Source organism: Rhagoletis pomonella, unplaced genomic scaffold (assembly GCF_013731165.1).
Source record: "Rhagoletis pomonella isolate Grant_MI unplaced genomic scaffold, Rhpom_1.0 Rhpom_scaffold_00003, whole genome shotgun sequence".
NCBI lineage: Eukaryota > Metazoa > Arthropoda > Insecta > Diptera > Tephritidae > Rhagoletis > Rhagoletis pomonella.
Window position 1 is genome coordinate 1,550,835 of NW_023458557.1, and position 14,858 is coordinate 1,565,692.

The following is a 14,858-nucleotide window of genomic DNA, read 5'->3' on the forward strand; positions in this document are numbered from 1 at the left end:
GCACGTTGTATCCAAAGCATATTCACATCGTTACTAAAACCACAAATCCGCGTTGAGCTTTACTAATGAAGATTTTCCACTCCTCTGACCTACCCCTGAACGTTGGCAGCTCCTTAGGAATGGCATATCTAGCTTGTATCTATTCAGCACGCAGAGGTATCCCCGAAGATTTATAACCCTGGTATGAATTATCATAACACTTATAACCGCTAGCACCGCTGTTGTCACCACAGCGACCCCCATCGCTGTGTACTTACCTATGTTGATCACCTGTGCGAGCGGTGATACATGTTGTTTCAAATGTGGAATATACAACGTTGTTGGAAAAAGAAAATGTTGAAGTGTCACGCTGGTTTTGTACGACTTCTTTCATACAACTGCTTGTGGTGCAAGCGGTGTTGTTAAATGTACGAAAACTTGCTACGCCATTGACGAATGTCACACGAGAAGCTTCTGTGACATTAGATGCTGCAACTTGTTGCTTACTGAGGATGCCATTTTTTCTTGCTATGTAACGTAGATTAGCTTGTCTCTCCTCTTCCAGACGCTGTTGTTTCAAATGTGGAATATACAACGTTGTTGGAAAAAGGAAATGATGAAGTGTTACGCTGGTATTATATAACTCCTTTCATACAACTGCTTGTGTTGAAAGCGATGCTGTTAAACGTACGAAAACTTGCTGCGCCATTCACGTTTGTCACATGAGAAGCGTCTGTGATATTAGATGCTGCAACTTGCTGCTTACTGAGGATGTCATACTTTCTTGCAATGTAGCGTAGATTCGTTTGTCTTTCCTCTTCCAGACGCTGCAGCTCCAAATTCATATCAAATTTGCTATTCATCTTCGAAGAGTCAGTTAGTGTATACTCCATGTTGTCCATCGGCTGTGTAAATTGTAGTTGGATTTGTCGTCAGCATTGGTGGTTCCATATTTACGACCGTGCTATTTTGTGTACATTGGTTGCAGACCCAGGAGGCATTTTCTATGCCGTCTGAGACACCTGCCCACTGAAAGTGAAACCACTTTTCACAATCACCACACTGAATCATCTTGCCCTCTTCGGATTCTTTGCACACTCCGCAATCCACCTCAGCTTCTGAAAAAACGCTCATTGTAAATTTTTGCGCCACAATTTTTTTAAAGAAATGTAGGCCCACCACTTTTAAGATCACCTACCTTCTAAGAATTAAACGCTAGTTTCCAGTCGACAGTAGCTTTAAAATACTATTTATTAAAGAGAGCAATATTAACAAACAATTCAATATTTTTCTTACTTTGGCTTTCCGATACAGTAAATAAAGTAAAACAGGCAAAGAAAATGTTATTTAAATTCAATTTCAGCTATCGCCGCGCTGGTGTACATACACGCCCAAGGTTGTATTTTAATTGTCAATTTTGTGTTGCTACACTTTAACTTCTCATTTTAATAATGTTGGGAAAACTGCGGTAACGCGAAGCGAACAACAAGAAAATGTCAGAATGTTCGAGGAATGACGTAGAATATTCGACAGCAAGAAACGTCAAGTGGATGAATACTGCGAACAGCGAGAGAATGAGAGAATGTGTGATAGACCGCTGAACGTTCTAGAGTTGCCATGAGTGCGAGCGCAGGTATATAAGGCCGCTGCTACAGCAAGCTTACATGTCAGTCATTTCCGAATCAGCAAGCTACAAGAAAGTTGCGAAACAGAAACAAATTGCGTTAGCAATGTTAGCAATTGTTTAACTGCTTTTCGAAACAGACAAGTCTGTGCATGGCGGATTCAGAATTGTTCTAAATTTTAAAGTTTCATGCTTTCTTTCACGAGCTTCTCGAGAGCAGTGTTGCCACAAAAATATTACGAAATTCCTCAAAAACAAATGGAAAATCCTCAAAATTCGAACAACTTACTCAAAATTTTCTTATTACAGAAATGAGTGTTGTGTACTACATACTATTTACAGATACTTAGTATACAAATTAATTATATTCTCCAATAAATTTGGTACTTTAAAAATTCTATTTTACCAGGTCGGATCTCGTGGTAATTTTCCAATATAATTAGCAAACCCTTTTCTGTGTTCTGCTCTCTTTTATTGGCACCGTCAAAATGCCCGAGTCTGACTTGCAGACCGTTCCATCTGTCATTTTTCTATCTTGTCTTAATACTGTACATTGAACATACTCAATTAACAGGGTATTTCATATAACTTATAATTAAAAGTTTCGAAACCCGGTTACTTTACATCTCGGCCAACCTGACTAACTTGATTGACCACAATCAAGGCTTAAAGTATGTTCACATATCAATATTATCTCAATCAAAGCTCGTTTTTTAACAACCCCTTTTAAACAGGCAAATCTCAGATTATTAGCCGTCAAATTTGTTGTGCTTGTTATTCTCACATCTCAAGGAAAAGTTATGTTTCTTCTCTGTGCCACCGTGATCACGTTTTTCTGCTATATTAAGCAATATAAATATATTTTAACTTAACGTTTTATTAAAAATACCTTTGCAAGCCTATTTTCCTTGCCAGCGTCCATTTTTCTTTACTTTTGCATTTGGCATTTCTCCTCTTTTTCGCAAAAACAATCGATAAAACTAGGATGGACACCGAAAAGTTATCGGTTAAATCTGAGATTATTTCATAATTACAGATTAACAAGGGACGAATTTTATATGGTTAATCTGTTGTTCTAATTACAGATTAGGGTGTTAAGCTCGAGAATGAAGATAATCTACTTATATGTGCGGATTTTTAGGGCTTCAACGATGCCGTCATAAGGTAAATGTGTTAGCTGTTTCTGCACGAATTTCTTTTTTTTACCGACCGAGGTATTGACGTGTCTTATCACAACAAAGTCTCCGACGGAATAGGTTCTGCTTGGGACACTATGTTTGAGGAAATATTGGGTGTTATATTCTTGCGACTTCTCTATCCTATTCAAGGCGCTCTCTCGCATATCGTTAATATCCCTATTTGTGCCATCGAGAAACTTATCTTCCAAGTGTTCCGCCATTTCGTCCACTACACAGCCTCTCTGATTTACACCGAAGAGTAATTCGCTCGGCGTACACAGGAAAACGCTAAATGAGGTAGAACATATTCCCCTGTCGGTAATCACCCGCCTCGGTCGACTATAGTAATTAAAGTATTTTTCTAAGGAGCAGCAGACTTCATTCGTACTCGTAGAGTTAACTGGGTACAATTCAACGAATTTTGTGAATGCGTCTATCATAACAAATATGTGTGTGTCGTTTCGATTTAAGAGAGGGCAACGGTCCGAAGTGATCGAGATGAATCTTGTCAAAGGCGATTGGCTTTTTAGGAATACTAAACATGTTTTGTTCGTTATAGCGTGCTGATGCCGAGTATATGATGCACTTTATGCAATTTTGTATAAATCGTTGTATCTTTTCTCTTATATTCTCAAACCAATAGTTCTTACGTATTTGGTCGTAGCATTTTTCAACGCCTAGGTGGCCGATTTTTTCATGTATCAGGCGAATTACGTTTTCTTGCACCTCACTCGGGACGCACAACAAAAGATTAGACCCCGGATTTTTTCTAAAGACTAAACCGTCCTCTAGTGTATACTTTTGAAATTCCTCTTTTTTTAACTTATTCATTAAGTCCCTAAGTTTTCCGTCCTGATTTTGGGCGACTTGAATATGAAAATCCATATCGTTTGGGTCAACGGCCGCGATTAAGTCTAATTTGCAAAATTCCGCATCCCCACCCTTTCTTGAAATTTCCTGAGGTCCACAACAATTTAATTCGGGCTTCAGAATAGTCATAACATTTTGACGATTGGTTGTTCACAAATTTGCATGTCACTTACATCGGGTTTATGGTCGTAGGGCTTGACCCGTTGCGCATCCTGCTTTTCCCTTTCAGACAGTGGGCGCCGGCTTTAAGCGTCAACATATCCTAATGATACAACACTTCTATGTTGAAGAGTAATTAAAGTTTTCCAACTCTAATGCCCATCTTGCGATCCGAGGGTTAATTTGTTTTTTCCTACTGTTAACGTAAGTGAGTTGCAGTCAGTAATGATTTTGAATGGAATGCCCTCTAAATAAAAACTGCGTATATAATTGAAAGTGTCTCGGGTTCAAAACTATGATACCGCGAATCGCCTGCTGTGGTCGACCTCGAAAAGTAAGCGACCGGGTGAAGCCTACCATCGTCCTGTCTTTGCATCAGGATTGAATCAAATCCATAGCTACTAGCATCCCAATGAAGCTCTGTTTCCCTTTTGCGATCATATATTGCCAATATAGGGGCCGAGGTTAATGCAGTCTTAAGTTCAGTGAAGGCTTTTATACACTCGTCAGAGAAGGAAAAACTTGTTTCTTTCCCTAACAGAGCCAGCAGTGGCTTTGCAGTTCTCGAGAAGGCGGGCACGAACTTGCGGAATTGGGAGAAAAACCCTAAACACGAGCGAAGTTATTTTGGGTTCTTAGGGATCGTGTATCGAGCAATTGTGCGAATGTGTGAGTCACATGGTTGTATTCCCAAGGGGCTGACCAGGTAACCTAAGTATTCAATTTCTTGATAGCCAAATTTGCACTTTTTCAGTTTAAAGTCTAACTGTTTTTCGTAAGCTCTTTGCGCATTCGACATGGGTTTCAAAGTCTGAGGAAGCTACCAATATGCCATCTATATAAACTATTATTTTTTTCTCGTCTATCAAGTCTCGAAAAATGTTGTAGACATACCTCTGAAAGTTAGCAGGGGCATTTTTCAAGCCGAAAGGCATTCTTAAATATTTTTTTTAAGGTTTTCTTTTTACGTTTATTGGAGACAAATAATATTTCTTAATGACATTTCTAATGCTTTCGTAGCTGGCCGTATCTAGCCTACCGCATATATCTAAGTCTGACTGAAGGATTGTTTCATCAATGGCACATATTTCGCTTATAACTTTATCGCTATTGCTGTTAGTATAAACCTTATCATTTGTATATATTTTCCCAACCCAGTCACTAGAACCCATATTTACCAGAATCGAATCAGAGACCACAGAGTTTGAGTGTTGTTCAGTGCTTTTTAATTCATTTCTGCACCGTACATCAATAGTTTTATTTCATTTTAACAAAAATTCATTATTTGATTTTAGTGTATTCCGTTTCAATTGAATTAAGTGTATATTAAATTTACGCATTGAATCTCGTCCCAGGATAATCGGATGTGCCAATGCCTCATCCGGTACTACCATTAAATCGATTCAATTAATTTTACCTCGGAATTTCACCACACATGGGTAAGTCCCATACGAAAGGAGTCGGCTTTTACCTACTCCAAAAAATTTGGTTGGCAGTGCGTCGTGTGGTAGTGGACGAGTTGGCGGTACTCTTGAGCGTTGGACCAAACTAATCGGACTACCGGAGTCAAAAAGAGACATAATATTTGCTTTGCCTCCAATAGGTCATCCTTTATTAAAGAGTCAGGTGATACCGATGCAATGCACCCGAGTTGGTTCCGTTTATTCGGGCAATCCTTGTGTCTATGGCCCATCTGATGGCAGCTGAAGCAGGAGCCTGGTGGTCGCAGCGGGTTGGGGCACGAGCTTTGGTAGTGCCCGAATCTGGTGCAATTGAAGCATCTCTTATCTTGATAAATCTGTCGTTGGAGCGGCGGTAGGCGTAGTTGTTATTTTCGGCTTGGGGTATATAAGTCCGGCTGCCTGCCTCAGTGCCGCTGTTTTCAAGCGCCGCTGTTCGTAGCGGTCCAAACGGTGGATTAAGTCCTCGATTGTAGTTGCGCCATACATGACACTTATGTTGTTGCTAGCGTCTGGTATGCCGTCAATAATGATGTCTGCCAACTCTTCTTCGGCGATGTCGGCTTTGGAGGCAATCGATTGCATAGCTAATACATGTCTTAGTTGGCTTCAGTTGACGGAGACGCAGCTGACGGTAAATTTCTTGCCGTGTAATTGTGCGGAGGACATCTTTCATAGTGATGCCCTTAGAGAACTAATTTCCACTTGCCCCAGATTGTTAACGAATTCGTTTACTGTTCCAGTTAGACTGCGTCTCAATGCCAAACATTTGTCTTGTTCGCTGTAACAGCTCACCACCACGTAGTCTTTAAATTGCATAAGCCATTTGTTAATGCAATAGTGACCGTCTCCGCTGAATTTCAGTACGGCAGCTTCCAACTCGTCGAAGTGAATTCTTCTATACCCTGTGGAGCTTACGTGTTCTCGCAGTTCGGCTAACTCGCGGCGCATTTTCAGTATTTTCAATTCACTCTCCATCTGGCTAATTTCCCGACCCCGATCATCTGTATTCTTTGGGGCTGGTGCAATGGTAGCCGAGGTGATTGCGGCGTCATGTTAACATTTGCTGTCGTCGGTTGGAGTTGGCGTTAGTGTTTGGGAACTTGCAGTGGTGGCCTTAGGTGATTCAAACTTCGCGGATTGCATATCTTTACCATCTAACTCGTTGGTGGTTGTTTAAGCGCCAGTTGTGGGTGCTACGGCGACAGCGGTCTTAACCATAGGAATAGGTGTTTTGCCTGTGGCGTATTCCGAGGGTGCGGCAGTATCTACAGTGGGTGCACTTTGGACCGAGGTGGCAGCGGTGTCGGATTTGGTGTTAGCGGCGGTTATAGTGGTTTCGACAGCGGATTCAGCAATTGTACTTTGGGCAGAGGTGGGAGAAGTGACGGCAGTGACAGCGGTGGTGTCGGATATGGTGGTACCGGCGGTGTTTTCTTCCTTATCTTCTGATTCTGTTGTGGACGGATTAATGTTAAACCCCAAGTCTCCTTCCGGCATAGTGAACCTTGTAATGTCATTATACAGCGTGCTCAATCGCTGCATTGAGGCGTCGGGCTCAAATTGGACACCGGTAGCTCTCAGTGTACTCTGAAGTACTTCGCGTGTTAAGCGTCTACGCATATTTACCTCTTTAATTGGCTGTTCGGGCGAAATAATGGCTCAGAAAGGTTTTGGGGAATTCGTACCACACCTGAGCTTTTAAAATTCTATTTTATCAGGTCGGATCTCGTGGTAATTTTCCGATATAATTACCAAACCCTTTTCTGTGTTCTGCTGTCTTTTATTGGCATCGTCAAAATGGCCGAGTCTGACTTGCAGACCGTTCCATCTGTAATTTTTCCATCTTGTCCTAATACTATACATTGAACATACTCAATTAACAGGGTATTCATATAACTTAGAATTAAAAATTTCGAAACCCGGTTGCCTTACAGTACATTTTTTCTTGAAGCTCAAACAAAGTATCATCTTTATTTTTTAGGTTGTATATAGTTAATATTGCTGCAACTATATCAGGGGCTCTATTCTGTAACTGTGAGAAAATGTAGTGTACACCGAGTGCAAAACTCACAACCAAAAACTCACCGACTAAAATTCCGTGCGTTTTTCGGAAGAGAAGTGGACATAGCTTTGACAGTTAAAACTCATTCTCACACATGCTGAATCGCAAAATGAGGAAGTGCACACAATTTTGACAGCTAAAACTCATTCTCACTCTTCCTGAATCGCAAAATGAAGAGTGCACACAATTTTCAGTGTACACTTGAAAACTCACAGTTACAGAATAGAGCTCCAGTGCTAAATCTGGTCCTCAAGTTAGTCCTACACATTTTTAAACTACTAAATATACGTTATATTGAAGCATTAGAAAAGGGTTATATTAGTGATGCAGGTATAATTTTTTTATTTGGGAAACTTTTGAATATTTAACAGCAAATGCATATGCTCTTAAAAGCGAAAAACACCACCCAAGCGGCTTGACAAACCAAGCGAAATATCACTTTGCTTAAAGCTATTTATGTTGTGTATGGGGTGTTTGAAGGTTTGACAAGCCATTTGCGGAAAATGTGAACAAAAATTAAAATTTTTTGATTACCAAGTTGACGTTTGATCAAACCGCTTACGTTGTGTATGGTAAAATCGCCTCATTCGCAACGGAATTTTCACAGTAGCACCGAATGATATAACCTGTAATACTTGTTTGTTTGGATCTCGACTCGAATCACAATTACCCCAGTACACCCCAGAGAGGTTTTTGCTGCAGCGGGTTCGTGATTTTTTCCCTCCCTCAACTTCAGTGGCATGGCCACATGCTTGTTGTTCACCTTCTACTTGTTGGACATCTCTGACATTAATATCGTTTGCGCAGGTAAGTCAAGCTTCTTGACAGTGTGAACATCCCTCAGCGTAAACATCTTGTTCTTTCCCTTTGCTGACACTTGCATGTTGATAAGCTGATAGTAGTTTTCTACTCTAATGGGCCCATCAGTTCAGCGAAGACGCAGCAGACGAACTTCGCCTTTAAGTTGCAAAATTTTCCTAACTTCGTGTTCATTAATGGTTTGCCCGTCAAATAACGCAAACACGTCAACGGCGGCGTGCTGGCTATGGATTGTGATTCGTACAGCCCTATAAAACATTTTTGATGTATTTTGTATATGCATGACAAGCAGATTTACTTCGCCCTCTGACTTTTATTCATTACCTCCAGGTTGTGTAAACTAGGGTGATGTTTTGCTGTGCAGCTGTTAACACCAGATTCATTACGCTCCTTGCAAAATTTGGGGTTTTGCTTCTTTAGGCACGGGCGACATAACGATTAATAATATTTCACTTGTCATTATACTCCATTGCTTTGAATTTATCGCAATACGCTCTAAAAGGATTTTCACCACATCCTGAACATTTGCGTGCTTCGCTATTCTTAGTATAATGTCTTCCGTCCTCTTCCTCATGGAACTTAACACGATATGTTCGACGTACTTCCTGCTGTTGGTTCACGCTTGTTGGTTTTGTCATGATGATACTTGCTGCATGCGCTAAATCGTATAGCCAAATGCCGAAGTCCGACAAATTTTCCCCAGGAATATGTCTGCAATGAACTGCCCAATCTAAGCTATATACAGCCAGTAGCTTAGAAATTAATTCTTGTAAAAACATTGGGTTATTTAAGTGTGCCGGTAGTCCCGCCGCTTGCATTGTTGAAACTAAGTTTTTCACCTCCATTGAAAATGAGATCAATGTCTCGAGTTTATTTGCCAAAAGGCAATTAACTATGAATTCAGGTCTACCGAAAACCATGCGCAATGTGGCAATAACTTCCGGTAGCAGGTCAGGTAACAACAGTTGAGAGAGCCGTACGCTTTAGTGCACGTTGTAACCTAAGCATATTCTCATCGTTACTAAAACCACAAATCCGCGTTGAGCTTTCATAACTACTAATGAAGATTGGCCACTCCTCTGACTTACCACGGAACGTTGGTTGCTCCTTAGGAATGGCATGTCTAGCTTGTATCTGTTCAGCTCGCAGAGGTACCCGCGAAGATTTATAACCCTGGCATGAATTATCATAACAATTATAGCCGCTAGGACCGCTGTTATTACCAAATTGACCCCCATCGCCGTGCACTTGCCTATGTTGATCACCTGTGCGAGCGGTGATACCTACCTATTGTTTCAAATGTGGAATGTACGTTGTTGGAAAAAGGAAATGTTGAAGTGTCACGCTGGTTTTGTATGACTGCTTTCATAAACGTGCAAAAACTTGCTACGCCATTCACGTCAGTCACACGAGAAGCTTCTATGTCAATAGATGCTGCAACTTGTTGCTTACTGAGGATGTCATACTTTCTAGCTATGTAACGTAGATTTGCTTGCCTTTCCTCTTCCCGACGCTGCACCTCCAAATTCGTATCAAATTTGCTATTCATCTCCGAAAAATCAGTAAGACACGGTGCACATTAGAGCGATACAATATGCGATGCGATATGCGATACGATACGGGATGCGATATAAAATGCGCGCAGTGCACACTAGAGCGATGCGATACGCGATGCGACATGCGATGCGACAAGCGATACCATTTGCGATATGAAATGCCATGCTTATTGCAAAAAATACCGCGCAATACTAATCTCACATCGTTCAGCAAACCGTGTAGCACATGCGATACGCATGCAATATTATATCGCAGCGGTGTCGTTGTCGTGCAAGTGTGCTCAGTTTTCATCGCCGCCTACCAATTTCCACGTTCTCAGCATGTCGATGTCGCATCCATATCGTATCGCATATCGCATCGCGTATCGTATCGCTCTAATGTGAACTGTGCCTTAGTGTATACTCCGTGTTGTCCATCGGCTGTGTAAATTGTAGTTGGATTCGTTGCTGTTGTTGTAGTGGGATTTGTCGTCAGCGTTGGTGGTTCCATATGCTATTTTGTGTACATTCGTTGCAGGCCCAGGAGGTATTTTCAATGCCTACTGAGACGCCTGCGCAATGAAAGTGAAACACTTGTCACCATCTTGCCCTCTTCGAGTTCCTTGCACATTCCGTAATCCACTTCAGCTTTTGAACGAACGGTGATTATACATTTTTGCACCCCAATTTTTTTTAAAGAAATGTTGGTCCACCAACTTTGTAGAGCACCTGCCTTCTAAGAATTAAATGCTAGTTTTCAGTTGACTATTTATTAAAGGGAGCAATATTAACAAACAATTCAATATTTCTTACTTTGGTTTTCCGATGCAATTGCATTCGCAATAATCAATGCGGAGGGTTTGCGAATGCGAATGTTGTGCAAGTGCACCGATAGAACGTATATATGGCAAACAAATGATAAACAAAAAATTTTCAGGTAAAAGTGTCACCGTTTTTGAAATATTTACATTTTTTTGAATTTAAAAAAATTGTGCCTTTTCATGTATTTTCTTTAACTGCATCTACAAACCAGGCTATACTTAGTAAATTTTTTATGTAAAATACTTCCAGATAGTTCCTTCTCCATACTCCAATGCAATGTAGTTAAAATATATTAAGGAACGATCATAAAATTAGGACTATTTTGGGATTTTTAACTTTTTGATATTTTCTTCCCCAATTTTGACTATCTCTGATGAAAAAAAATGTACTGAGCTATAACTTTACATTACATAAAAAAAATTGCTCATTTAATAAAGATTTCGGAAAGGTGGCACTCTTACTGTTTCGAACATAAGTAACATAAAATAATGTCAGGAGCAGGTAATAATGTACCTTTGTACTATTTAGCATGTCATTGGTCGGTAACAAGAGCAACTTAAATTTAAATCTATTAAATACAGTCTAGCGTGTCTCAGTCCTTTGCCCACAAAAGCGGCTATAACTTTTTTTTTCTATTCGAAACAGTAAGAGTGGCACCTTTCTGAAATCTTTATTAAATGAGGAATTTTTTTATGTAATGTAAAGTTATAGCTAAGTACATTTTTTTTCACCAGAGATAGTCAAAGTTGGGGAAGAAAATATCAAAAACTTAAAAATCCCAAAATAGTCCTAATTTTATGATGGTTCCTTAATATATTTTAACTACATTGCATTGGAGTATGGAGAAGCAACTATCTGGGAGTATTTTACATAAAAAATTTACTAGGTGTAGCCTGGTTTGTAGATGCAGTTAAAGAAAATACATGAAAAGGCACGAATTTTTAGAATTCAAAAAAATGTAAATATTTCAAAAACGGTGAAACTTTTACCTGAAAATTTTTTGTTTAACAGAGAGACCACCCCGCTCCCCCCGAAACTTCGGCGGTAAAGACGCTTCCGCCGCAATCATGAGCCATTCCATATACCTTTGTGAGTTTTAATTTTGACAGCGGTTAACCGACGACCGTCGGTTGCAATTCTGGGAACCTTTAGCAAAATAAATGCATTGAGTTTTTTCAATATTAAAAGATAGATTCAAGTCTAGACACCTGGAAAAGAACTAATTTTTTTACTTGCCAAATTATTCTTCGCCTCAGCAAAGGTCTCCGCATACGAGAGGATTAGAAAATCATCATCGTATTGAAAAATAGACGTCTTTCCATTTTCCAGGTCATGTAAGAATTTACAATAGATATTAAAAATTAGCGGAATCAGGACACTACCTTGTGGAATGCCGCCACTAATTTCAATAGATTCATTACCCAAACGTAATATTCTTTTGGAAACAAAATTTTACATCCATGTCGAGAGGTCATAGCGAACATTAAGAGACATAAAAATATTCCGAAGCTTTGACAAGTCAACACAATCATATGCTTTACTAATATCTAAAGAGCACATAGCGACTTAAGAGACTCCACCAGGGGAGTCATTTCATTCAGACACATGCCAACTGATTTATTTTTCTGATAGGCAAAATACCGAAGAAGCAAAACGGAATTCCTTTTTGCAAAATCAAACAGACGGTTCTTGACCATTAAATTTATAATTTTAACAGATACTGAAATTAAGGAAATCGGGCGAAAATTTTGTATACAAGTAGGGTCTTGACTTTTTTTTACAATTTTGATAAATCTCCAAGAATTTAATACTGCGTTAGATTGCTATCATTTAGTCATGGCAGCCAAAACCTGTTGCCTTAGATTTGCTGTTAAAAGCCAATAGCAGTTCATCCAAAGTGAAAGGTGTCTTAGATAAACTGACTGCAGGCAACGGAGCAAAAAATATATTTGAATTAACTCGTCCTTTTAAAAATCTTAGATAGACCAAATTGCGTGACGAGTCCCATTCTCACAGCCAAGACTTAGGTTTTCTAGCTCCCCTAATTTCATTAATACCTTTCCAGATTTCCTTAGTATTTGGGACGTTGCTGAATTCATCTAAATGATTTTTTTAACTCTCCCGTTTAGCCTTTTTATACCCGAGCGCACTTGTGCACAAGGGTATTATAACTTTGTTCACATAACGGTTGTTTGTAACAGGCAAAACGAATCGAGATAGATATAGACAAATGTATACATAAATGATCAGAATGAAAAGAGAAATCGATTAAGCGGTGACTGTCTGTCCGTCCGTCCGTCCGTCCGTCCGTCTGTGCACACGATAACTCGAGTAAAAATTGAGATATCTTAACGAAACTTGGTACGTGAACTTCTTTTGGGCGTGGGACAGATGGTATTGAAAATGGGCGAAATCGAATAATAACCACGCCTACCTCCCATATAACGGTAATTTTAAGTAATACGAAAACTGCGATATTTTAGTAACTACTGAAGCTAATTCACTCAAAATTGATACTTACAATGAGTTTCAGACGGAAAACATGAATATTATAAATTTTTGGAAAATGGGCGTAGCCACGCCCACTTATGGTTACATGTGTATATCTTGATAACCGCTGCACCAATTTCTTCCAAACTTGGCGCAGTTGTTGGCCTTAGTACAGCTTACTAAATGGCTGAAAATTTTAAAAATCGGACAATAACCACGCCTACCTCCCATATAACGGTAATTTTCAGAAAAACGAAAACTGCGATATTTTAACTACTGAAGATAATTCACTCAAAATTGATATTTGCAATGAGTTTTAGACGAAAAATAAGAATATTACAAAATTTTGGCAAATGGGCGTAGCCACGCCCACTTATGGTTACATGTGTATAGCTTGGTACCCGCTACACCAATTTCTTCCAAACTTGGCACAGTTGTTGGTCCTGATACAGCATACCAACTGGCCGAAAATTTCTAAAATCGGACAATAACCACGCCCACATCCCATATAACGGTAATTTCGAGAAATACAAAATCTTCGATAAATCAGTAAATATTGAAGCTAATTTATTCAAAATTGATGATTGCAACAATTCTTTACCAAGAAATACGTTTATGACAAAATTTTGAAAAATGGGCGTAGCACCGCCCACTTGTGATCACATATATGTATCTCGCTAACCGTTCTAGCAATTTGTACCAAGCTCGGTATGGTTATTGTTCTTGCCACATAAAAGCAAACCGTTGAAAATTGTTGAAATCGGACTAAAATTGAGGCCGCTTTTCATATAACGGTAAATTTCAGATATGCTTGAAACTGCGATATTTCGAAATTTAAGGACGCTAATTTACTTAAAATGTATACACCCCGGCTTATCATGTAGCGGTAGCTTTTGGAAAGGTGGAAAACATATATTTAATACTTGCGCCGGGTATTCAATGTTCGGCTCCGCCCGAACTTAGACTTTCTTACTTGTTAACCATATCTTTCCACAAGAAGAGAGCATCTTCAAAAGCTTGAATATTGTTGAGGTTACATAATCTATTTGCTTTCTGTCTAGCTGCTTGCATCCTCCGGAAGCATGCAGTAAGCTCATCCGTCGACCATTATTTGGGAGTTCTATTTGACGAACATTTGTAGGTGACAGCCCTGATATTGTTTTTAAACGTTTTTTCAATTTTTGGGAAATCAGAAGTTAATTCAGCACTTCTGCCATTTTGATTCTGAGCTGATCCTTGATTTCGATAAAAGGTAAAACTTTTGTTATTTAAATAAGGGCTATTCGCGATTCGGTGCATAAGAGCTGACAAATTTATGCAATTGCAGAAATATGCCATGGATTGTGAGCGACCTTTATTAAACTGTCATGGTAAAACTTTTGCAAAACAATTTCACAGCTGATTTAAAAGTGGTTGCTAATAAAAATTTATAAACAATGCCAAAAAAGAGTGAAAAAAACCAAATTATTGATTTTTTAAGAAATGAAACTAGTCAGGAAATTGTTAGCAATGCGGGTATGGTATAAACATGTATATTTTTAAATTTTTTCATCACTGAACATTTTTGTACAGAAATGGAAACTGGAGATGACGCGATTGAAGAAATTTTAGATGAGCTGGATGAAAATCTATACATTGTGATGATGTGCCCTAGAGGAATCCCGAACACTATTCCTAAGTCTGATAAGTGGCGTAATAACATTTTAACTATGTTGGACGAGAATAGATTTCGGCAAATGTTAAGAGTCGGTAGAAAGGAATTTTCAATGCTGGTGGATTTAATTAAAAATGACGAAGAGTTTAACAAGCCACATTCTTCTAAACAATTTTCGATTGAACTGCAACTAGCGATTGTGC